The 26,454-nt window shown below is 38.1% G+C and overlaps 1 protein-coding gene across 1 annotated transcript in view; it reads left to right on the top strand.

Moving 5' to 3' along the window:
• Positions 1 to 8,394: 8,394 nt before the first annotated feature.
• LOC128646043 (MARVEL domain-containing protein 3) overlaps positions 8,395 to 26,454 on the top strand; it is a 188,285-nt gene continuing 170,225 nt past the window's right edge. The window contains exon 1 of the mRNA XM_053699459.1: positions 8,395 to 8,541. The gene's annotated coding sequence lies outside the window, so the exon portion shown is untranslated. The remainder of the gene's footprint in view (positions 8,542 to 26,454) is intronic.

Raw genomic sequence — 26,454 nt, 5'->3', positions numbered from 1 at the left:
ACAGCGCTGTTGGCAGCACCATCCCTTATGTTGTGTAGTATTTAGTGACCCTGATAGGGTTAATAATGGGAGTCACAGCGCTGTTGGCAGCATCATTCCTTATGTTGTGTAGTATTTAGTGACCCTAATAGGGTTAATAATGGGAGTGACAGTGCTGTTGGTAGCACCATCTCTTATGTTGTGTAGTATTTAGTGGCCCTAATAGGGTTAATAATGGGAGTCACAGCGCTGTCGGCAGCACCATCCCTTATGTTGTGTAGTATTTAGTGACCCTGATAGGGTACGGTTATATCATATGAGCCCAGCGGTCTGTAGATCGCCTTCCTCAGAGCATACTGCAGCGGTGAAACTTTGGGCGGGCCATCTAACCCTTTGGATATCTATAAATATTACCTTGTATACGACCTAGCTTTATAGGGCTGCAAAACTCTGTTGGTGCTTTGCATATTCCTGGTGATGTCGATAATATTGAATTGGATATATTTATGTGTGTGTATATATATATATATATATATGTATATATGTGTGTGATTATTTTATATCCCCCTCTTTGGGGGGGTCCTCATATCTTGCATTGCAACTGTATGATTTTGCTGTTTTTGAGATTGCTAATTTGATTGTTGTATTGAATTCTCTCTGGTTGGGAGATTTCTGGGTCTGTGTCTGATCCTATTGGTGGTATTTTCCATACTTTTTGTCTTGAAGGGACAGTTTACTCAATGTGTTACAAGTATTTCCATTATCCTTATATTGACGGATGTAAAGGGATATTTTCCCTGTGGTATCCCCACCCATCTTTAAGGTTTTGGCATCAAGGACAAGCTGTGTTAACATAGCTTGTAGTGGACATTGCTCTTCCAGTGGGATATGGAAGGGATATGGTGATAAAATGTTAATTTCACATTGTTCTTTACTAGTGTTGGTAATTTGTTTATGGGCAGTTATAAGATAAAGAAGCATGTATATGTACACAATGTGAAAAAGTAATGGGTTCTGATTATACCTACAAGCTCAACCCATTTTGTTAGGTTGTGCCTTTAATACATGGAATCAGCTGGTTCATGTACATAAATAAGCCCTAAAGGAGCAAATTGAATACTTTATTAATTTGCTAGAATGGCTGTGGATAGTGGGGGTTCCTAGCATTTATAAGTCGGAAGACCTGTCGTCAGTGATTATTTTCTTAATGTTACTATTGTCTGTGGGAATGGAGTGCAGAGCATTGGGATTAAAGGTGGTCTTGCAGAAGGGGATAAGGTCCTCCAGGGAGTCTGCTAGAGTCACGCTCAGGATTTTACAGGGGAAAAATTTCCTGCAGCATGATCTATGGCGGGAGAATTTGCAGTTTTGGCATTGGCAGCGGCCGGGGTGAAGCAGCCTCATTATTTTATTAGTCTCTAAGGGTGCCAAACAGTGACCTTGTTTGGGTATTTTTATCTTTATTTTAGCGGGTCTGCAATGATTCATGTGCCCAGATTTCTTGGTAGGTGTGGGGGGACTGATCGGCTGGAAGGGTAGGTGTTGGTGCGGTTTCTTAGTGTGCGCCTCACTGACCAGCAAAAACGGAAGGAGGTGGAATTGGTAATGCCTTAGTTTCTTGAGCTATTACAGTGCTGGTGGCCATGTTTGTGTGGGCAGATTCATTTGGAAACGGGTCGGGGTTGTCCACACTGACCACATGGAGGGGTGTCAGTAGTTGGCATATTATCTGCCCCCTCCCACCCCTAATCCCATGTTCATGGAATTGTTGAGGGCAATTGGGTTGCAATGCATGTTTCCATGCGTTGGTGGGAGCAATGCACATTTCTGCAATTCATAATTCAATGGCCAAATGCCTTAAGTGTTTTTTCAATGGCATCGCTCCTGAGATTTCGCGCCATGGGCAAACAGAGTGGGGAGAGTATTCCGGTGTGGAGGGGGTATCTTGGTACGAATGACCAGCCCACTTGGTGAGGTCTGCCATATCGCGGACACGTGGTCTGCCTGTGCAAAAGTTGAGTGGAATGGGAAGGATTGATTTCAGTTAAGGGCATTAGAGATGGCGCAAATATCTGTAGGAGCAGAAAAAAAGAGAGGCGCCTTATGGGACAGTATCGTTTACACAACGATCGGGGAACAGGAGATAACACACAAACCCAAGAGCGGGGTACTCACAAGAATGGCGGCATAAACGTATGCCTTACTGCGCAGGACGGGACTTTAGTCGCCCGACAGACAGACCAATAGGAGAGAGTGTCCGGAACTCCAGGATCCAATCAGCAGCTGCTGGTAGTAGAAGTGTCAGGAGATAGCCGTCCGTGGTGCATCCAATCACCGATGACTCTATTGTAGAGACAAGCAAGCGGACCAACCAGAACACAACAGTCGAAAGAGCGGGGGTATCGAAGAAGACAGTTTTATTTAAAACCAGTATAAAAACATATGCTTGATATGCAATAAAAACAGCAACGCGTTTCTCGACCTTCCGGTTGTTTCATCAGGCTAATAATACATTTAAACCCGCTCTATTTAACAAATACATCGTCCAATCACAAGCTGGTCTACGTCTACGCCCCTCATACAGCCAATCATAGGGCAGACATGGGCTATAGCAATTGCACCCGCCCAGATAGAGTATGTGTATAAAGCGTGTAAAGGTAGCACCAGCTATAATATCAAATACATACATATAGACAATAACAGAACAGCATAAGTATGCAAAAAACATAAATGCCATTGCCAATAATAGCATGCATGGACAGTCCCTAATTCTTTTAAAAATAAAATCATACTAAATAATGACTAAAAATTCAATAAAATGTATTCATTAGCAGCATGTTAAAGACCTATAAAGTTAGATTGTGAGCAATTCATATATTTAGTAGTTTAGACAGAGTACATTTAGTTCGAAATATAAGGACCTCGCAAATAAAGATAATAAAAAGAACCATGTTTGGTGCATAAGCAGTTATATATGAAATATGTAAATAAGAGGATGTAAATATCACCGCATATACAAAATTGTGTTCACATTAAGATATCAAGGGAGAATAAAATATCCACAGTGTGAACACATAATGTTGAATACATCATGGGAATCTTATTAATCAGATAATGAGAAAAAAATATATATATGGGAAATGAAAGATAATCAGGTGACCAAAGACAGCTGGAAATCAGGTTCAGGCAGAGGGACACTGGGCTCAAAGTTATTAAGAAAAAGCGGCCAGATCAATGCATAAGTTCAGGCCATCTGGATGCATGCTTTTTAGTAGATGGATCCAAAAAGTCTCCTTCTGCCTGAGTCTGAAAAACCGGTTATATAAATGTGATTTTGGAACAAATTCAATAGGAACCACATATTCCGATAGTGTTCAGACCATCTAGTGCTGAGGCGTCTACAGGTACGCCCAACATATTGGACCCCACAGATGCAAGTAAGTAGATATACTACATAAGTGGTAGCACAAGAAACATGGCCAATAATAGTATAAGATTTGTTGGTGACACTAGACCTAAAGGTCTTACAGTGCTCACCAACAAACTTACACATTTTGCAACGAACTCGTCTACATTTATGAGACCCATGTCTCAAGTTACTGGTATTAGTACAAGGGGATAAATGTCTGTGTTTCACAATCTTGCTAGGAGCTAGCATAGTTTTGAGGGTAGGAGCCCTCCTATATACTATTCTAGGTTTAGTATCCAAAGTTCTTTTTAGAATGGGGTCCTTCAGCAAAATATCCCAATGTCTAGTTACAATTTCTCTAATTAAGTAGTGATTACAATTATACTGGGTAATAAACAGATGATCTCTGTGGTAGTCACTATTGGTTGTGGTTCCTGATTGTGCAATTGTACTGGTGAAATACTTATCCCTGTCATCAGCTTTGGCCCTCAGAAATCCATTCTCTATGATATTTTCAGGGTAATGTTTTTCCCTGAATCGCTCCTTGAGAATAAGACTCTGAGATTCATAATCAGCAATAGAGCTACAATTACGGCGTACCCTTTTGAACTGGCCATAGGGAACATTAAGTTTCCAAGGATGATAATGACAACTCTTGAAATCTAGATAGCTGTTACAATCAACTGCTTTAAAGAAGGTAGTACTGGTGACCTTACCCTCAGTAAAGCAGAGATTCAGATCTAGATAAACTATTGATTTTTCCTCTATGGAACTCGTGAACACCAATCCTCTATCATTAGAGTTGAGATGGTCAACAAACAATTCAGCGGTTGATCGCTCACCTCTCCAAATGAAAATCAGGTCGTCTATGTATCTGCCATAGAATACCAGGTTCGCCCCAAAATCCGAATCGTAGATATATTGTTGTTCAAAAGAACCCATAAACAGGTTCGCATAGTTGGGGGCGAACCTGGTACCCATGGCAGTACCTTTGGTTTGAAGATAGAATTCATCCTGAAAAACAAAATAGTTATGTCTCAGGATGAAAGAAATGAGGTCCAAAAGGAACTCTCTCTGGGTCTGTGGTAAATAAATGTCCTGCTCTAGGTATTCAGAGACCGCCCTCAGGCCCAGATCATGCAGAATGTTGGAATAAAGGGCCTGAACATCACAGGTCACCCAAATCATATCAGATGTAATACAATAACAATCCAATTTTTTAAGAAGATCAGCTGAATCTCGAATATAGGATTCCAATCCTAAAACATATTTCTGTAGAAAGTAATCAACGTATGATGACACATTATCGGTCAAGTTGCCAATCCCTGCTATTATTGGTCGTCCTGGTGGACACAAACGGTTCTTATGTACCTTTGGAAGGTGGTAATAAAAGGCTTGATTGGGCTCAGTAGGGACCAAATAATCTTTCTCTTTCTTCAAAAGTATACCTTTCTCAAAAGCAGATTCTATAATATCTTTTAGCAAGGATTTAAATTCTATGGTCGGATCTGAACTAAGTTTCTTATAATAGGCAGTGTCATGTAAGATTTTCTTGGCTTCCAATAAATAATCATCTAGATCTTGGAGGACCACTCCTCCGCCCTTATTGGCCTGTCTTATTACCAAAGATTTATTATTCTTAAGGTTGCTTAGTGCTCGTTTCTCGTTAGGGAACAGATTGTCCTTATTTAAAATCTTTTTTGGTAGTTTCTCAAAATCGTCATTCACCAGTTGTCTAAATATTTCGATATGTGCATTATTATTAAGCTGTGGCATGAAATTAGATTTATTTTTGAAGGATGTATGTATATAACCATCACATAAGTGATCTATCAATAAATCAGTATCATAAGTGGGAATTGATTCATTTCTGAGTCTATCATCCATAGAGTTGGTAAGAATGGGTCTCGCAGTGTTATTTTTCAATGTTTTTTCAGCAAAATATTTCTGCATAGACAACTTCTGAGTGAATTGATTTAGGTCAACAAAGAATGAGAAAATGTTATGTTTGTTAGTAGGACTATATGAAAGGCCTTTACCTAGAACCCGTATCTCATCACTTGTCAAATTATGTGATGACAAATTATAAATACCTTTTTTCAAGGTCTGTAGTCGTGCCTCTTTGATGGCTGTGCCTCTTCCTCTACACCCTCGTTTCTGTGAGGTCTTTTGCCTTTTGGTGGAGCAGTGAGTGAGACTACGGGCTCTAGGTAACTGGCTCCTGAGATTTCGCGCCATGGGCAAACAGAGTGGGGAGAGTATTCCGGTGTGGAGGGGGTATCTTGGTACGAATGACCAGCCCACTTGGTGAGGTCTGCCATATCGCGGACACGTGGTCTGCCTGTGCAAAAGTTGAGTGGAATGGGAAGGATTGATTTCAGTTAAGGGCATTAGAGATGGCGCAATGCATGTGTTGTGATTTTGCTTAAGGGTTGTGGAGGATGGTACTCCTGTGGGTGGTCTGTCGTAATCTATGGCCCCTTGTGGGGGCTGGGTTATAGGGAGGTGATTTTCACTGTATCACAAGTGTCCATTTACCTGGAGGGTTTGGGCAGCCTCTGAAGCTGCTGTAGGGGTTTGATGGCTTTATTAAAGGTACGGGTAGGTTGAGGTTCTTCAAGTCATATGTGTTGGGGTGTCGGAAATTTGGGTGTTCAATTTGACAATGATATTGGATGGTTTGGAGTACGGGGCCCCCAGATTGGCTTGCATGTTGCAGCTAGTGGTGTATTATGCTGAACTGTTCCGGTCTTGGGGGTACTAGTGGTCCGGGCCGAGGTAATGTTTGGGTTTTTCTTGCCTCAGCCTGTTGAATAAGATTAAGGAGGCTTGGAGAGGTTTTGTGGGCTTGTCCAGGGTTTAACGGTAGTATGGTCTGACGTGGTTATGTGATTGGTTGGAGGGTGGCATGGCTCCATTATAAAAAATTCACAAGAGGAAGGAGGGGAACAAGCTGGCTGCAGCCTTATGTGTGGAGTATAATGTGTAGTTGTGCATCAGTGATTGGAGGATGCAAGTACTGGTGAATTTTATTGGTAGGTTGGTGTACACCTTAATGTTTTAGGTTTAAGGTAGTTTCTCTTGGGGCTCCAAGAGATTTTGGGTATCTTTGGCGTGAGGGGTGGCGGGCTGGTCTGCCTGGCAGTCAGTCCAGTCTTTGGCGGGTGCTAGTTCCCTCACTTCTGCAATTGGACTATGGCCATAAGTGAATGGGTTAATCTCCCCATGGGGTGGGAGAGCAGGTTAAGTAGCTTCTTGGACACGGGGTTCCTTGGAGCTTGGTGGTTTTAAAGCAATAACAGACTTATTTAAGTCCAGGTGAATTTATACACGGCCTGGTCAACAAGAAAGGAAGATTAATGAATTAAGTTTGGGAGCTAGCATCTTCAGAGTTAATGGATTTTTTATATAACTCAAAGAGTTATTTATTTGGTGTTTTAAATTTGTTATTTAATAAACAGGCTGTGGCCAGTATTTTTACCAAGCAACAAGGGTCTGTGTATTCTTTAATTGATGGATGATTTAAGGTAATTTAAGTTTATTAAAAGGGGACGGTAATCGACGACTCGGGGGGTCAAGTCAGCCCCCGGACACAAAGGAACGTAGGGGGAGGGGGATTTTGACCCATGGGAGGAGTTAGTCCCATATTTGCTGGAGTGGGATGGGTCACAGGAGAAGGCATATAAGGAAGTGGTAAGACGGCCATCTTCAGAAAATAATTTCATGGCAGCAAGAAGTTTTTCCCTCCCTCCCTCCCATTCTGTACTGTTTTATGTTTTGTCACAGCTTGGCGGGTGCTAGTTCCCTCACTTCTGCAATTGGACTATGGCCATAAGTGAATGGGTTAATCTCCCCATGGGGTGGGAGAGCAGGTTAAGTAGCTTCTTGGACACGGGGTTCCTTGGAGCTTGGTGGTTTTAAAGCAATAACGGACTTATTTAAGTCCAGGTGAATTTATACACGGCCTGGTCAACAAGAAAGGAAGATTAATGAATTAAGTTTGGGAGCTAGCATCTTCAGAGTTAATGGATTTTTTATATAACTCAAAGAGTTATTTATTTGGTGTTTTAAATTTGTTATTTAATAAACAGGCTGTGGCCAGTATTTTTACCAAGCAACAAGGGTCTGTGTATTCTTTAATTGATGGATGATTTAAAGTAATTTAAGTTTATTAAAAGGGGACGGTAATCGACGACTCGGGGGGTCAAGCAGCTATAATCTGACATAATCTCACTTTCAGAATATGCTACTGTACCTGGGAAACATATCTGGTAAACATCTATTTGATATGTCTGATATTTTTGTTGCTATAGCACTAAATGTAATCCCATTATAGTCTATGGGCATTCCATTTTGTCATTCACCCTTGTCATTCCATAGAAAACCGCTATAATCTCATTTTCAGATTATGCTACTGTACCTGGGGAACATATCTTGTAAATATCTAGATGATATGTCTCATAGTTTTGTTGCTTGAACACTTTTAATTTTACATCCCATTAAAATCTATGGGCATTCCATTTTGTCATTCACCCTTGTCATTCCTTTTAGTACATCCACATATATAACGGACCAATTGATTGCCAGTGCCCATCTAAGTGACCTAAAAGCAAACCTAATTCAAGTGTTCATATCTATACTATCCGCATGTAAACTATGCTAAACATCCCAACCTGGTGCCCAAATAACTCTGCAGTCACTACAGTTTACAAACCAACCATAGCATGACATTTATGTTTGACTCTAGTAGAAACTTCCTTATTTCTTCCGGTTTCCCTCAGAAACTACGCCCCATTCTCTAAAATGCTGTCGTAAACAAACACATTGATCACCTTATTCGTAAACACTGTGTACGCGCATCTCTCCTATTCCACATACAGAACTGACCACAGTTACGACTTAATCGATATATAGCCAATCAAAAAGCAGAAGCATACAGCCAATCAGATCTCGACTAACTGTAAGAGTTCAGCGAAGTTGTTTAGGCAAAGCAGCGGGGGCGCGCGAAGGTGTATCTAATTGTCTCGGGGACGCGCCGGGCAGGTGCGGTTTAGTATGCCAGGGACGAGTACAGGTGCGGTTTACAATGACGGAGACGCGCTTTCGTTAGTTTTCCGGGTTTTTTAATCTGTGGAATAGAAGCGCTGGCTCTGGTAAGATCTTAGACGGACCTCTATGTTGTTATGGGTCAAATATTTGCATGATGTGAGATGCAATATAGTTATTGCAACTGATGTATTTTTTATCTCATTTGGTGCAACATACGTAACATTTCTACAAACTGAGGTAAAAGCAGATTGTAGGTCTTAAAATGGTTTCAATAATGGAATCATTGGATTATTTTCAGGTTACTTTACTTGTTCTTATACATTTTAAGAGTGCTACTGTGCTCCATAAAGTAAACGCACAGTAATTGTTTACTAAAAAGATGATATGCACATGCTCTAAATCTTTAGAACATATAATTTTAAAACTAGCGACAATTTAATGCTATGTGTTTAGCATTCACATCTGGGTAAACACATAGTTAAAGTATCGCTCAGGAGCAGCAAGAGAAAAAACACACAAATGGTCTTGAGCGGAAACTGCTGACTGGGTGATTGGAATGTTCTGCTGGGGACCATCACACACTAACACACATATACTAATGTTGACTTTTATCATACTCTTGAGGGAAAATTAACATAAAATTACTACTTCCCTCAGGATGTTTAAAGGTCCATTATAGTGGAAAATTGGTTAGAGCATGTCATTTTAACACTAGTGACCCTGCAATGCTATGTGCTTAACCCTACGAAAGAATCAATCACATAAAGTACTACTTGGGAACAACATATTACTAGGGGAAACTGCTGGTCACTTAGACAGTAGCGGTAGTTGCATAGCTGGGTTGTGTGACCACTGCTGCTCAATGTGTTAGTCGAGGTAGTTTCCCATTATGACCAGCAGTGCTCTGCAGCTCCCGAGCTGTGCTGTAGTACACAGCGCTGCATGGTCACTAGTATTCAAATTACATGCTTCTAATAAAAAAAAATATTTTGTGCCAAAAAAATTGTTTCATAATTCAGACAGAGCATGCAACTTTCCAATTTACTTCTAGCGTCTAATTTGCTTTGTTCTTTTGGTAGGCTCAGGAGCAACAATGCATTACTGGGAACTGATTGGATTGGTGTCTGCCTGTTGTCATTGGTTCAGATAACTCCCAGTAGTGCATTGCTTATTCTTCAACAAACAATATCAAAAGAACAAAGAAAATTTGATCATATAATTTAATGGAAAGTTGTTTAAATTGCATGCACTGTCTTTATCATGAAATAAAAAAACTTGGGCTTATATCCCTCTTTTAAATTTATGCTGAAAATGCATTAGCCATGGATGACAGGAACAGCTCCAACAGAAATAAAGTTGGTTTATTTGGTACAGGAACATCCATTTAAAAAAAAAAAAAAGCAATGTATTACATTTTGACACTTTTTTTTTTTTTTTTTTACATAGAGTAGAGAACTCTTGTCTTTTCAGGGGTTCATTACAAAAGGTGGATTTGATTTGTATCACTAGTCAGTAAGACTTGATTTATATCATGGTTTTCTATATAAAGGTTTCATTTTTAGACTGTTTTCAGATTATTTTTCGTTATACCAGAAAATTATTGATTTAGTTATATACCATTAGAAAAACATAGATAGTAGTGAAATTATAGAGAGGCGAACTATCTCCAGTTTAATAGGTTAATCATTCAGATTTTATCAACTTTTCAGCTGTAATTAAAGTGAAAGTCAACCATAGTGTTTTTGAAACGCTAGGATTGACTGTTGAAACAAATAAAGGACACTTTCTTAAGTATAAGATGCGTCATGCAGAAAGTGCCTTTATTCGTTTCAACCGTTCGCCGTTCTACCTGCTACAGCAGCCCAAAGCAAAAAAATATTTTGCTAAGAGGTGACGTTTTCACCTCTTAGCAAATAGCCATGCGGTAAATCCGGCTCCTATTGGCGCCAAACTGGATTTACCGCACAGCTATTGGCTAGGAGGTGAAACCGTCACCTCCTTAACAAAAACATTTTTGGCCGTGGGCTGCCGTAGCAGCTAAGAACGGCGAACAGTTAAAACGAATAAAGGCACTTTCTGCATTAATTATCTTATACTTCATAAATGAAAGTGGCCTTTATTAGTTTCAACAGTCAATCCTAGCGTTTCAAAAACGCTATGGTTGACTTTCACTTTAATTGGAAGGAGAAAAATAATAATTTACTCAACAATAATGTTATCGGTTTCACTTTCATTTTTACTGCCTTCCCCTCCCTCCTCAAACTTAGGTCCTTGTGCAGATTTATTCCACTCCAAATCTTCTATTCATTAAAATTCACTTTTTAATGAATAGAAGATTTCCCAGTAGTGCATTGCTTCTCCTTCAACAAAGGTTACCAAGAGAATAAAGCAGATTTTGAAAATAGAAGTAATCTGAACATCGTTTAAAATTGTATTCGCTATCTAAATCACAAAAGAAAACTTTTGGGTTTATGTCCATTTTAAGGTTTATTTCTAAACTTTGTATGTTGAGAAATAGACCTGCTGCATCTAAAATGTCTGTTACTGTGTATTTAATCTCTGTGACAACCAATCACAGTGACTGTATACACTAGCATGCTGGTATCGGGCTCACTTGGCAATTACTGGATGTCCCAGGAGTGACCAAGGCCATGTGATCACTGTGACAGATTGTTTATCTATGTTGCTTGTTCTTTGCTTAAATGTTTTGTAGTTGATCCATTTATATAGCCCATACAGATTTGTTTTTTTTGTAAAAATGTATAGTTTTGCTTAGTTTTAAATTACATTGTGCTGATTTTCAGACTCCTAATCAAGCCCCAAAGTTTTAGAAGTAGACTGTTGTCTAACTAATCCATCTTGCTCCTGTTTGTGTAAAGGGTCCTTTCATATGCAAGGGAGGGAAGGGGGGAGTATCTGCTCTTTTTGCTTTCCAGACCATTTCATTGGATGTCCCAGTGTAACCTTGTCAACAGTGCTAAACTGGGAGCTTCTAAGTAGATTTTTAAAAGGTTTCATACTGAATTTTTTAGATCAGCATCTGTGCATTTTATTCTTTATAGTAGTATCTCTAACATGCAGTTATATGAAAACTGGTGTATACTGCTGCTTTAAATCAGGCCACTTAATAGACAGGCAATTCTAAAGGATTCACAATCTTCTCTATTTTGAAAAAGTACTATTGAAGTTAGGCCTCTTGCCAGCAGGTGTGTTAACATTTTATAGTCTTTGCATAATCTCTACAGTTTAAACAGTCAGTGGGTTTTTAACCCATGTGATGCCAGATGGTTGCACTCTTATGTTTCTGATCTTGGCTGGAAATGGCCATAGAAAGTGGAAAAACTATATGCCATAATTTTACCACTACAACCCTGCAACTGTATGTGTTTAACCCCTGCAAATAGTTAGGTTCTAAGTGGTAAGGCCAGTGACCTAATCCACAGGCTCCTAGATTTTTAAACTGGTTCCTGTATTTTGAACAAAATTGTCAATTGTGGCTCCTTCAATGTTGCTGTTGGCCTCTTGGTAGCCTCATAATCCTTGGTAGCATAATACATTCATGTCATATCTGGGGTGATTATTGTGAGTATGAAACAGTGTGTTGCGTTTATCTTTCTTACCTTGTTGCAGCACAAGATCCCTAGATTTCTTATTTATCCCCTTAAAGGGACATTGACCTCTTTGAGATGATAATCTAAAATGATAGATCGTGTATATATATATAAAAAAAAAAAAAGCTTTGCAATATACTTTATTTATTTTGTACCCTTTTCCTGTAATTCCATTCTGAAATTGTGAGCTTTTCAGTTCCTGTTACAAAGGGAAGTGCAGAACACTTATATTCCACACAGCCATTGGCTGCACACTCTAGTGACCTAGTTATAACTCTCCCCCTAAATGGCCCCAGCAGAGAAGGTAACCTAAGTTACAACATGGCAGCTCCCATTGTTTTATAGACACTAAGGGCTCCATTACATATGCTTTTGCGGGCGATGCCGTTTTTTACGCGATTTTGGTATCACATATACGGCGTAGCATACAAGTTACGCGCGTATATTTCACCCGTTGCCCGCAATTGTTACTCCCGTAAGCTAACATGGGACCGCGTCGCAAATCGGTTACCAAGCCCTCTAACCTAACACAACCTAACACCCATTAAATGAATCCAAATTACCTAAATTACAAAATACTAAAGCTACTTACTATTTAAAATTAATAAAAAACTAACACTACTTTAAAAATAAAAAATAAACTAAGTATAAATTAGAGGGACAGTCTAGTGAAAATTAAAATTCTGGTGTAGACTGTCCCTTTAAGCTACAATTACAGAAAATAAAAAACAAAATGACCAAATTTTAAAAAATGATACCTAATCCCTATGAAAATAAAAAAAGCCCCCCCCCAATAAAAACACCCTCTACTCTCAGAATAAACTACCAGTAGCCCTTAAAAGGGCTTTTTGCAGGGCATTGCCCCAAGATAAACCTCTTTTACATCGAAATACACAAATTCCCCCCGAACAGTAACCCACCCCCCACAATAAGAGCCTAACACTAAAAAACCTAAACTACCCATTGCCCTGAAAAGGACATTTGTTTGGGTATTGCCCTTAAAAGGGCATTTAGCTCTTTTACTGCCCATCCCTAATCTAAATAAAAAAAAAAAAAACCTTAAGTCTAACCCACAGGTTAAAACTCACCATTCCTGAAGTCTGGCGGAGAAGGTCCTGTCCCATGCGGTGAAGTCTTCTTCCAAGCGGCGACCTCTTCTTCCAGGAACAATCCAGAGCGGAGCTGATGAGTCGACCCTGGAACTGAAGACAGACGACCGAGGAGCCATAGAACGTGGAGGATCATTTTCATACGATCGCCGCCGTACACTGGATACTGAATTCAAGGGACGCGATTAAAAATGGCGTCCCTTGAATTCCTATTGGCTGATTTGATTCTTCAAATTCAAATCAGCCAATAGGATGAGAGCTACTCAAATCCTATTGGTTGTTAGAATTTCAGTAGCTGTCATCCTATTGGCTGATTTTAACAGCCAATAGGATTTGAGTAGCTCTTATCCTATTGGCTGACTTTGTGTATTTTGATGTAAAAGAGCTGTTTATCTTGGGGAAATGCCCTGCAAAAAGCCCTTTTAAGGGCTACTGGTAGTTTATTCTTAGAATAGGTTTTTGTTTTTTTTTGGGGGGGGGGGGGGGGCTTTTTTATTTTCATAGGGATTAGGTATAATTTTTTAAAATTTGGTTATTTTTGTTTTTATTTTCTGTAATTGTAGCTTAAAGGGACAGTCTACACCAGAATTTTAATTTTGACTAGACTGTTCCTTTAATTTATACTTAGTTTATTTTTTATTTTTAAAGTAGTGTTAGTTTTTTTTTTATTTTAATAGTAACTTTAGTATTTTGTAATTTAGGTAATTTGGGTTCATTTAATGGGTGTTAGGTTAGGGGGCTTAGTAATTTATTTATTTGCGTTGTGGGCTTTGACGGTTTAGGGGTTAATACTTTTATTAGTTCCGATGTGGGTTTTATGCCGGATATAGGGGTTTTACGTGTCAGGCTTATTTTTGGAAGGCGTGTTAGACTGTTACGGGAGATTTGATATCTTTTTTTACTTTTCTTAGGCGCCGGCAGTTTCTAAAATGCCGTAAGTCACTGACGACTCCAGAAATTTGTATTTACGCTCATTTCTGGACATCGCTAGTTTTCAGACTTACGGCACTTTATGTAATACCCCAATGTGCGAGGTGAAATTACGGGTGGTGCGGGTTGCAAGCGCTTGCGCTGTATATGTAATCTCGCCCTAAAACTTTACACTTATTTTGTCAATATTTAAACGGCTAATGAAACTTTAAAAAATTCATCTACATGTTATTCTCAGACAAATCTATAACTGAAACTTGGTGAGATGATTCACATGACTGGGCAGTTAACTTTGAGGGGTATACTTTATTTAGGAGGGACAGGAATAATAAAAGGGGTGGAGGAATCTGCATGTATATTAAACCTAACCTTAAACCTACAATAAGGGAAGATATTTATGATACAAGTGACTATGTAGAGACCCTGTGGGTTGAAATAAAGAGTGGGGGAAAAATCCTAAAAAAATATTACTAAGAACATGCTACAAGCCCCCCAACATTAGTGACCCGGAGGAAACTCAACTACTACTGCAAATAGGTAAGGCTGCTAATAACAGTGCTGTAACTATGGGAGATTTTAACTACCCTGATATAAACTGGGCCAACGAAACTAGTAATTCAGCTAAGGGGGATAGATTTTTAAATGTTCTCAGGGATAACTTCTTGTCACAATTAATAGAGGAGCCAACCAGAAGTAAAGCTATATTGGATTTAGTGCTATCAAACAATACAGATATAATATCAAACAAAAGTCAAAGAACATTATGGTAAGTGATCATAACATGGTCACCATTTGAAATCTCTTTTCATAAGCAGTGTCTTAAAGGTTTAACTAAGACTTTTTATTCTAAGAGAGCAAAATTCAACGATTTTAGGAAATCATTAAATAACATAAATTGGGACAAAGTATTCTCTAATAAAAATACAGAGGATAAATGGATAACATTTAAAACTTTGTTAAATAAATATACATATCAACAAATACCATATGGTTATAAAAAATAAAAAATCCAAGCCAATGTGGATAAATATAAATGTGTTAAGAGAAATTAGGAAAAAACATAGGGCATTTAATTTTATTCAAAGAAAATTAATACAGACTCAACATACAATATTTATAAGGAATGTAACAATGCATGCAAAAAAAGCAATCAAATTGGCCAAAATAAAAAATGAATTGCAAAGGATACTAAGTCTAACCCTAAAAGGTTCTTAAGTACATAAATAGCAAATAATCTAAGGACAATATGGAGGATTTGGGATCTATGGCTACATAGACAAGATATGGCATAGGATCAAAGATGGCCCATATAGAGTAGAACCTCAGGAGTAGTTCACCATATCCCAGTAATGCAGAATGGACTATTGGGAGGAATCTATTTTTCCCTCCCTCCTTCTTTGTATCCACCTCCCCTCTTGCATCTTTCCTTCTGATTTCCCCATCCCTAGCTCTCCGCCTGCCTGCCGGTTGGCGATTCAGCAATTGTCATGTAAGCAATTGGACTTGTCGAGGCCCTTCTGGGTCTCTCCCATTCTCCTATATGACCCTTACGTGGATGGCACTGTGGGTCTCCTACGGTGTCTAGTACGTATCTGACTAAAATAGAACATGCAAAACTTATAATCAGTGGAAGTACTGCACAGAACCAATTTATTTTATTAAACCATTTTAAGCACCGCTCAGCTGTAAAATGAGGTGTTTGGGGCATTTGCCCCTTATAATTGTTTTATTGTTTATGTACCAAGAAAGATGATCCAAGAAGCTATAGACCAGTTAGTCTGACATCAATTGTGGGGAAGATATTTGAAGGGATTATATTGATGAGCATATTCGTGAAAACAAGATTATGAGTTCAAATCAGCACGGTTTTATGAGAAATAGATCATGTCAAACTAATTAATTAGATTGTATGAGGAAGTAAGTAAAAATATAGATAACTGGGAATCAGTTGTGGTGCTATACTTAGATTTTTTAAAGGCGTTCGATACAGTGCCACATGAGAGATTAATGCACAAAATTAAGGGACTGGGAATAGCTGAAAATGTTAGCTCATGGATAAATAACTGGATAAAAGATAGGGGGCAACGAGTAGTAGTGAATGGATCATACTCCGATTGGACAAAGGTAATCAGTGGAGTCCCCCAGGGATCAGCACTGGGCCCTGTTTTTTTAATATTTCTATAAATGACTTGGAGCAAGGATTAAATAGTGACATCTCTATTTTTGCAGATGATACTAAGTTAAGTAAGGTCATTAGGTCAGAGAAGGATGAACTTTCATTACAAAGGGATCTGCAAAAATTAGAAGTATGGGCAAGTAAATGGAAAATGAGATGTAATACAGGAAAATGCAAGGTTCTACATTTTGGAAGTAAAAATAAGCAGACAATTTATTATTTAAATGGGACTAGACTTAGCCAAACAGAGGAGAAAAGGGTCCAGAGGTCTGTAGAAAACAAAGTGCAACCAGACTCAAGTGTAGGTAGATAACATAACACACCACACTAATGAATTGCACTTACAATGTAAACTGTTTTATTGCGCATTGCAACACATCCCAATCATCCGAATACAAGTGTGGAAAAAACAGCCCGTATGATAACAAAGTCTTTTTCTTGCCTCCCAGTGAGTTTCTTGATGCAGTACTCACTACGTATATGGTCGTATCCCTTGTAGGCTTCCATACTTGCAGCTTGGATTACAATAGCCGTGACCTAGGAATTCTTTTCTAGGGAACAGTCGAGTAGGACAGCACCCCAGACTAGAACAAGACCAGAGGAGTCCCCATCAGAACTGCTGCCATATAGTGCTCCAGAAATGGAGAAGGGTCTAGCTGCAGACTGTAGTTCCACTCTAGACAGGAAACATGTGACCTCCACTCAAAGCTTTTTTTTTTATTTTTTTTAAAAAAAACTTTGAGTCTGGTTGCGCTTTGTTTTCTACAGACCTCTGGATTCTATCATACTCCGGGCGGCACGCAGGACACCACCGGTAAACAGCTGCACCAGGTTTTGTAATTATTTTTATATATTTTAATTATTGTATGTTTTGTATGGTTCCAATGATATAAAGTTCAAGTTTTAATTTATTGCATTTTTTTCATATTAATATAGGACTATTTGCAGTCTGTATATCTGGGTAGTATCTGATATTGTAAGCATACACTTGATAATAGTACTGAATACAAATTGGTAATAGTGATTAAGAACTTTTTCCTGTTTGGAAGTAAGCGCTGTTTAATAAGTGTGTTTCTTTACTTGTACCAGAGGAGAAAAAAGGGATTTGGGAGTAGTAATAGATAAGCTAAAGATGGGTGCACAATGCAGGGCAGCGGCTTCAAAAGCTAATAAGATACTAGCATGTATTAAAGGGACACTCAATCAAAATTAAACTTTCATTATTCAGATAGAACATGCCATTTTAAACAACTTTCCAATTTACTTCCATTAACTAAATGTGCACAGTTTTTTATATTTAAACTTTTTGAGTCAACAGCTCCTACTGAGCATGTGCAAGAGTAAGTGTGTATGCATTTGTGAATGGCTGATGGCTGTCACATGGTACGTGTATGAATTTGTGAATGGCTGATGGCTGTCACATGGTACAGGGGGGAGTGGAAAAAGACATAACTTTTAAAATTGTCAGAAAAAAAATCTACTACTCATTTGAAATTCAGACTAAGTGCTATTGCATTGTCTTGTTATCTTGCATTTGTTGATTATGCAAATCTACTGCGTTGACTGGTCCTTTAAGAGGCATTGAATCAAGGGAGGAAAGTATAATTCTGTCACTATATAAATCCCTGGTAAGACCTCACCTTGAGTATGGAGTGCAGTTCTGGGGACCGATCGCAAAAAAAGATACTGCAGAACTAGAAAAAGTTCAGAGAAGAGCCACAAAGCTAATAAGGGGAATGGAAAATTTAAGCTATGAGGAGAGGCTAGCCAAACTGGGTCTGTTTTCTTTAGAAAAAAGGCGCTTGAGAGGTGACATGATTACATTATATAAATATATTCAAGGCTCATATACAGAGATGGCAGAAGCTCTGTTTATTCCAAGAAAATTGTTTGTGACAAGAGGTCACAATTTAAGGTTGGAGGAAAGGATATTTAATCTCCTGCAACGGAAACTTTTTTTCACTGTAAGTGCAATAAAATTGGGGAACTCATTACCTAATGAAGGAGGTAGTGAATGCTAATACCATAGATACATTTAAAAATTGTTTGGATACATTTCTGTCTATAAATAAAATTCATAGATATCATTGCTAGTATTAAATGGGTCACCTTTTAGTGGGATTATTTAAGTTTAACTGGAGCTTTTTGTAAGTATTTTACTGTATATTTGTATAGGTTTAACTTGATGGACTTCGGTCTGTTTTCAACCTCATCTACTATGTTTGATGGCATCATTCTACCTAGCATTTATTAAAGGGACACTGAACCCAATTTTTTTTTCGTGATTAAGATAGCGCATGCAATTTTAAGCAACTTTCTAATTTACTCCTATTATCAATTTTTCTTTATTCTCTTGGTATCTTTATTTGAAATGCAAGAATGTAAGTTTAGATGCCGGCCCATTTTTTGTTAAACAACCTGGGTTGTTCTTGCTGATTGGTGGATACATTCATCCACCCATAAAAAGTGCTGTCCAGAGTCTGAACCAATAAAAAAAGCTTAGATGCCTTCAAATTCAAATAAAGATAGCAAGAGAATGAAGAAAAATTTATAATAGGAGTAAATTAGAAAGTTGCTTAAAGTTGCATGCTCTATCTGAATCCCGAAAGAAACAATTGGGTTCAGTGTCCCTTTAAGTGTTTAATGTCCCTTTAATCTCATTCTGAATGAATCCGTTTTTTTTTTTTTTATTACCTCTAAACTGTCATGTACAATTCCCTTTCGGTTATCTAATTACTCGTATAAATTGACTCCTTGGTAATGAGTTACGTAACCTTTTTAGATTAAAGCTGTTGTAGTATAGTAAAATATTCCTAGCAGTAGGTTTACTATAAATATTACAAGCCTGAATATTTCTCTGTTTATCCTTCACTACCTTTGTATCCAAAAACACTATTGCTTCCTCATTCTATGTTAAAGTCAACTTTATACCGCTAACTGCCTCATTAAGATGAGATACAAATTCCACAAGGGAAGTGTTACTATACGTTTTGCCAAATACATCATCTATAAAATAAACACCATGTGGTTCCAAATTATAATTACAATTTATTTTTCTTATGAATATATATCTGCATGTGATGTGACAGTGGGGAGATTAGACTATGGGGCAGTGACACAATTACTTCTAATATGAGGTTAGTCACAAGGGTTGTTGATATACTCACTTAAATCCTCTGCTGTAATGTGCTTAGCACTGGATGGCCTATCTACTGAAAGCAGTCTTTTCTGCAACTGGGAAGCACAGTGGGGTTGGGTGTTTGTCAGGTAATTCTGATTTCTTTAGCATGCACATAGCCCCCAGGCTATTAGCAGGTACATTTTACATGTTACATCATAGCCTGGGGACTTAACTTATTCCAGACATTACTACATTCACATTAGACTTTAACTGTTTTATTGTCTATGTGTACTTGGAGACTTGTGGGGCAGTATGGATCTCTTTATTGAATACACTTTTATTTTGGCTTTAATACGTTTTTTTACTTTAAAACTTTTTTTGACACATTTTTATTTTTACTTCATGCAGTGTGCATGCTCCTTAAACGCTCACTGCAATTTAGCTGTACTATTACTTTACCCATTTATATGTATCTTATGTGCTTGACAGCATGTGCCGGCTTCCCTACACAGATACATTTTCCGATTCACGCTACTGAGCCGCACGCCTGTATTGGTTTAGTGGGCTACATTCTTTTCAATGAGGCAAATCTTTTTTCATTGGCAGTAAGTTAAATATTTTTCCCGCCATGCTAAAAGGCTGCTGTGGTAATATGTACTCCTTTCTCAGTTTTCTGTCAGAGGAGAGTAAGATTTCCTTAGGTTTTCAAAAGCCGGATAATATTTTTTATTTAATAAAGTTTTTATTTTTTTTTATTTTACTTGTGTGCATTCTTTAAAAGGGGCCTTTTTCTGACTTATGATTTATTGCTTTCTCCCTCTTTAATCTTATCCTTTTCTGCCTGAAGTCCATGACTGTTTATATTATACTTTATTCTATTGTGGTAATTACTGTCCGTTTCTTGCGTATTTTAAATGGAGCGTACTGGAACTGTCCCCATTTTAATTTAAATATAGATCTTTTAGAGTAAATCCTGACCGCTTATTTAAGTGTATATTGTGCAAGCTTGTTCCTATTACACCAAAAGCTCAGCTATACAATTCATGTATGGATCACTTTATGCACTCCAACCAGTCAAGTGCTGCACTTGTCTCCAAGGGATCTCGACAGACTCTGCTCCCGGTTTTAAATGTGTGCTCTACTGTTTCTAAGATGTTGGTGGCCATGCCTCCTCCAAGTAAGCACAAAAGAGTATCTGAAAGCAACCTACTGTTGATTTATTTGGTCATTCTGATTCGCTCAAGATCAGATCTACCAGTCGGTAACTGATCAGGACACAAGTTTCATCTTTTATATTCAAGCTAGAACGTCTTCAGTCTCTTTTAAAGGTGGCATTATGTACTTTTGGAGTACAAAACTCTGTCTTCGGAAGAAAAATCCATCAAGCAATTTTATTTTCAAACTTTCAGTGAAGACCCCGGCGGGTTATTTATATAAGCCGGCTATTAGAATTGCTTGTGTGCTTCTACTCTTTTCTAGTGCGATAATTTATCTGATCAAATTTATATTGATCAAGAGTTTCAACATTGTGTTAAACTGCTTTGGTCAGTAAATGTTTTCATCTGTGATGCTATTGTTGACATTTATTAAAGGGACAGTAAAGTCAGAATTAAACTTAAATTGATTGGATAAAGCATGAACTTTTCCAATTTACTTCTATTAATTTTTATATTAGGTGTTTTATATATATATATATATATATATATATATATATATATATATATATATATATATAATTTTTATTGAGGTTTAACATGAAATGTAACATACAACAGTTCTTCAAGTGGTATACAAATATAAGAAGGATAAGTCAGTCATATCATCCATAGTGACAGAAAAAAATCACACCTGTTACTTTACAGATACACTTAACATGCTGGAAATAAACCTCACATTTTCTATTTTTAAGAGATGAAAAAATGACAATGTCCTCTTCAATCGTTAGAGGCTACTCTTGGGTCTCAATAGACTAGTTCAGTAATGTACAAGTAGAGGAGCAAAATTAATATATTAAGATAGTATTACATAGAAATATACTGTATATAATGCTGTGGTTAAACCAATAAAGGATGCTTATAAATAGTGTTTAAATTACCATTTCTTTCATGTAATTGGCAAGAGTCCATGAGCTAGTGACGTATGGGATATACATTCCTACCAGGAGGAGCAAAGTTTCCCAAACCTCAATGCCTACAAATACACCCCCCCCCCCACCACACCCTCAATTCAGTTTTACAAACTTTGCCTCCTATGGAGGTGGTGAAGTAAGTTTTTGTGCTAGATTTCTACGTTGATATGCGCTTCTCAGCATGCTGAAGCCCGGTTCCTTTCAGAGTGCAGTGAATGACAGAGGGATGTGAAGGGAGTATTACCTATTGAATACAATGGTCATCCTAACGGGGATCTGTTTCATATAGAGATTCATCTCCTACCTCCCTTTTCAGATCGACGATATACTCTCATATACCATTACCTCTACTGATTACAGTTTCAGTACTGGTTTGGCTATCTACTTTATGTAGATGAGTGTCTTTTGGTAAGTATGTTTTCCTTTATTAAGACACTCTCAGCTATGGTTTGCCACTTTAAATGTAAAGTTCTAAATATAATGTTTGTACTTATATTTGCCATGATTCAGGTTTATCAGTATATTTCCTTTTTGCAGACTGTCAGTTTCATTTTGGGAAATGCACATATAAAAAAAATATTTGATTACCTGAAATTTTCAAATTGACTTTCTTCTAAATTGCGGGTTGTTAGGCTCACGGGTGCGCAAAATGCTATAATTTATTGCATCATTCTTGGCGCAAGACTTTTTTGGTGCGAGAATTACGTTTGTTGACGTATTTTCGTCATTTCCGGCGTCTTAGTTGGCGCTGAGAATTTTCACGTAGTTGCGTCATCTATGATGCTCGTGTTTGTTGCAGACGTTTTTGGCGCCAAAAATATTTTGTCAGTTGTGGACGTCCTACTTGGCGCCAGACTTTTGACATTATTTAAGTCTTCATGTATTTTTGCTTCTGGTTTTCAGAGGCTTATTCTGTTTGCATTTTTTCACATTCCTGAAACTGTCATATAAGGAAATTGATCATTTTGCTTTATATGTTATTTTTTCTCTTACATATTGCAAGATGTCTCAATCTGACCCTGTCTCAGAATCCACTATTGGAATCCTGCTGCCTGATGTCGGTTCTACCAAAGCTAAGTGCATTTGTTGTAAACTTGTGGTAACTGTACCTCCGGCTGTAATTTTGTGATAGTTGTCATGACAAACTTTTACATGCAGAAAATATTTCCATTAGTAGTAATCCATTACCTGTTATTCCTTCAACATCTAATGCTCAGGATATTCCTGTTAATGTGAGAGAATTTGTTTCTTATTCTATTCAGAAGGCTTTGTCTGTCATACCACCTTCTAATAAACTTAAAAGGTCTTTTAAAACTTCTCATAAAATTGATGAATAGTTAAATAACCGACAACATTCTGATTTATCTATCTCTGATTAGGATCTATCTGGTTCAGAAGATTCGGCCTCATATATTGACACTGACAAATCTTCATACTTATTTAAAATGGAGTATATTCGTTCCTTATTGAAAGAGGTGTTGATTGCATTAGATATGGAGGAGACTAATCCTCTTGATATTAAAACTAGTAAATGTTTAAATTCAGTTTTTAAACCTCATGTAGTTATTCCAGAGGTTTTTCCAGTTCCTGATGCTATTTCAGATGTAATTTCTAGGAAAAGGAATAGACTGGGTACCTCTTTTACTCCTTCAAGGTTTAAGAAGCTGTACCCTTTGCCGTCTGATAGATTGGAGTTTTGGGAAAAGATCCCCAAAGTTGATGGGGCCATTTCTACTCTTGCTAAACTACTATTCCTACTGTAGATAGTACTTCTTTTAAAGATCCTTTAGATGGGAAACTTGAATCTTATCTAAGGAAGGCTTATTTATGTTCAGGTCATCTTCTTAGGCCTGCTATTTCTTTGGCTGATGTTGCAGCTGCTTCAACTTTTTGGTTGGAAACCCTAGCGCAACAAGTATCAGATCATAATGTGTATAGCATTGTTAAGTTAATTCAACATGCTAATTTCATTTGTGATGCCATTTTTGATATCATCAGAATTGATGTCAGATATGTATTTAGCTATATTAGCTAGAAGAGCTTTATGGCTTAAATCTTGGAATGCTGATATGACTTCTAAATCAACGTTGCTATCTCTGTCTTTCCAAGGTAATACATTTATTTGGTTCTCAGTTGGATTCAATTATTTCAACTGTCACTGGGGGGAAGGGAGCTTTTTTGCCTCAGGATAAAAAATCTAAGGGTAAATTTTAAGGCTGCTTACAGTTTTCGTTCCTTTCGACAAAATAAGGAACAGAAACCTGATCCTTCCCCTAAGGGAACGTTTTCCAATTGGAAGCCTTCTTCAGTCTGGAATAAATCCAAGCCATTTAAAAGATCTAAATCAGCCCCCAAGTCCGCATGAAGGTGCGGCCCTCATTCCAGCTCAGCTGGTAGGGGGCAGACTAAAATTCTTCAAGGATGTTTGGATCAATTCAATCCAAAATCATTAGATTCAGAACATTGTTTCTCAAGGGTACAGAATAGGTTTCAAAGTAAGACCGCCTGTGAGAAGTTTCTTTCTCTCACGCATTCCAGTGAACCCAGAAAAGGCTCAGGCTTTCCTGAAGTGTGTTTCAGACCTGGAGGTATCTGTGGTAATTGTGCCAGTTCCTGTTCAGGAACGGGGTCTGGGGTTTTATTCAAATCTGTTCATTGTCCCAAAGAAGGAGAATTCTTTCAGACCAGTTCTGGATCTAAACATTTTGGACTATTCTGTGAGAATACCAACATTCAAAATGGTGACTATAAGGACTATTCTGCCTTTTGTTAAGCAAATCCAGTGAAGGCTCAGACTTTTCTAAAGTGTGTTTTAGATCTAGAGCTTTCAGGGGTAATTATACCAGTTCCGTTTCAGTAACAGGGTCTGGGGTTTTATTCAAATCTATTCATTGTCCCAAAGAAAGAAGAAAATTCATTCAGGCCTGTTCTGGATCTGAAAATTTTGAACCGTTTTGTAAGAGTGCTAACTTTCAAAATGGTGACTATAAGGACTATTCTGCCTTTTGTTCAGAAAGGTCATTATATGTACACAATAGACTTACAGGATGCATATCTTCATATTCCGATTCATCCAGATCACTATCAGTTCCTGAGATTCTCTTTTCTAGACGAGCATTACCAGTTTGTTGCTCTTCCTTTTGGCCTAGCGACGGCTCCAAGGATCTTTTCAAAGGTTCTCGGTGCCCTACTCTCTGTACTCAGAGAGCGGGGTATTGCGGTGTTTCCTTATTTGGACGATATCTTGGTACTTGCTCAGTTTTTACATTCTGCAGAATCTCACACAAATCAACTAGTGTTTCTTCAAAGACATGGTTGGAGGCTCAATTTACCAAAATGTTCTTTGACTCCTCAGACAAGGGTAAACTTTTTAGGTTTCCAAATAGATTCAGTATCCATGACTTTGTCTCTAACAGACAAAAGACATCTGAAATTGGTTGTAGCTTGTCGGAACCTTACAGTCTCAGTCATTCCCTTCAGTAGCTATGTGCATGGAGGTTTTAGGTCTCATGACTGCAGCATCGGACGCGATCCCTTTTGCTCGTTTTCACATGAGACCTCTTCAGCTTTGTATGCTGAATCAATGGTGCAGGGATTATACAAGGATATCACAATTAATATCCTTAAATCCCAATGTTCGACTATCTCTGACTTGGTGGTTAGATCACCATCATTTAGTTCAAGGGGCCTCTTTTGTTCATTCAACCTGGACTGTGATCACAACAGATGCGAGTCTTTCAGGTTGGTGCGCTGTCTGGGGATCTCTGACAGCGCAGGGGGTTTGGAAATCTCAAGAGGCGAGATTACCAATCAATGTTTTGGAACTCTGTGTGATTCTCAGAGCTCTTCAGTTTTGGCTGTGGTTATCTATTAATTTAAAATATCTCTACTTTCTACTAAATATAATATACTAAATCTCTATGGTGGTACCACTAAAACCAACACAGATAAATTGTGAAATAAACTCTATGAGGGGTCCTCCATTATTTGTCAAACAGTTTATTTAGGAATCAATATATGTTAATAATAAGATAAATATTTACAGGTATATATATATATAAATCTATTTTACAGATAAACAGTCCAAAATTTAATTAATACAGGGCAACTCTTCTACACTAACCCCAATTGTGCAATACTGCTACCCAGAATATTATCCCAGAAATACTTAGCCAGATTCTCTGTGTCCAACATCATCCATCTTTTAGCAAGAGCAGGATAAAATAGAGAAGAGACAGAGGCTCTGGTGTTACAGTATTTTATAACCCAATTCAAAAGGGAGTGGCTTATCAAATGCCACTCAAAAAGACCAATGGGAGTGTCTATAGTTCAGAGAGAAAGGTGTACCTGGGGGAAGGGATCCCAATAACAGCTAAGTGAATATTCCAGTGATAAAATGTTACCACATTGGCCTCTTCTGAAGAGAGAACCGTTTATTTGTTTTCAGACAGACAATGTCACAACCGTGGCGTATGTCAATCATCAAGGTGGGACTCACAGTCCTCAAGCTATGAAAGAAGTATCTTGGATACTTGCTTGGGAGGAATCCAGCTCCTGTCTAATTTCTGCGGTCCATATCCCAGGTATAGACAATTGGGAAGCGGATTATCTCAGTTGCCAGACTTTACATCCAGGAGAGTGGTCTCTTCACCCATATGTGTTTTTTCAGATGTGGCGGCTTCCAGAAATAGATTTGATGGCTTCTCATCTAAACAGGAAACTTCCCAGGTATCTGTCCAGGTCCAGGGATCCTCAGGCTGAAGCAGTGGATGCGTTGACACTTCCTTGGAGTTATCAACCTGCTTATATCTTTCCGCCTCTAGTTCTTCTTCCAAGAGTGATTTCCAAAATCATAATGGAGCGTTAGTTTTTACTGCTGGTGGCTCCAGCATGGCCACACAGGTTATGGTATGCGGATCTTGTTCGGATGTCCAGTTGCCAA

Source organism: Bombina bombina, chromosome 1 (assembly GCF_027579735.1).
Source record: "Bombina bombina isolate aBomBom1 chromosome 1, aBomBom1.pri, whole genome shotgun sequence".
NCBI classification, from domain to species: Eukaryota; Metazoa; Chordata; class Amphibia; order Anura; family Bombinatoridae; genus Bombina; species Bombina bombina.
This window is presented reverse-complemented; position numbering and strand designations above follow the sequence as displayed.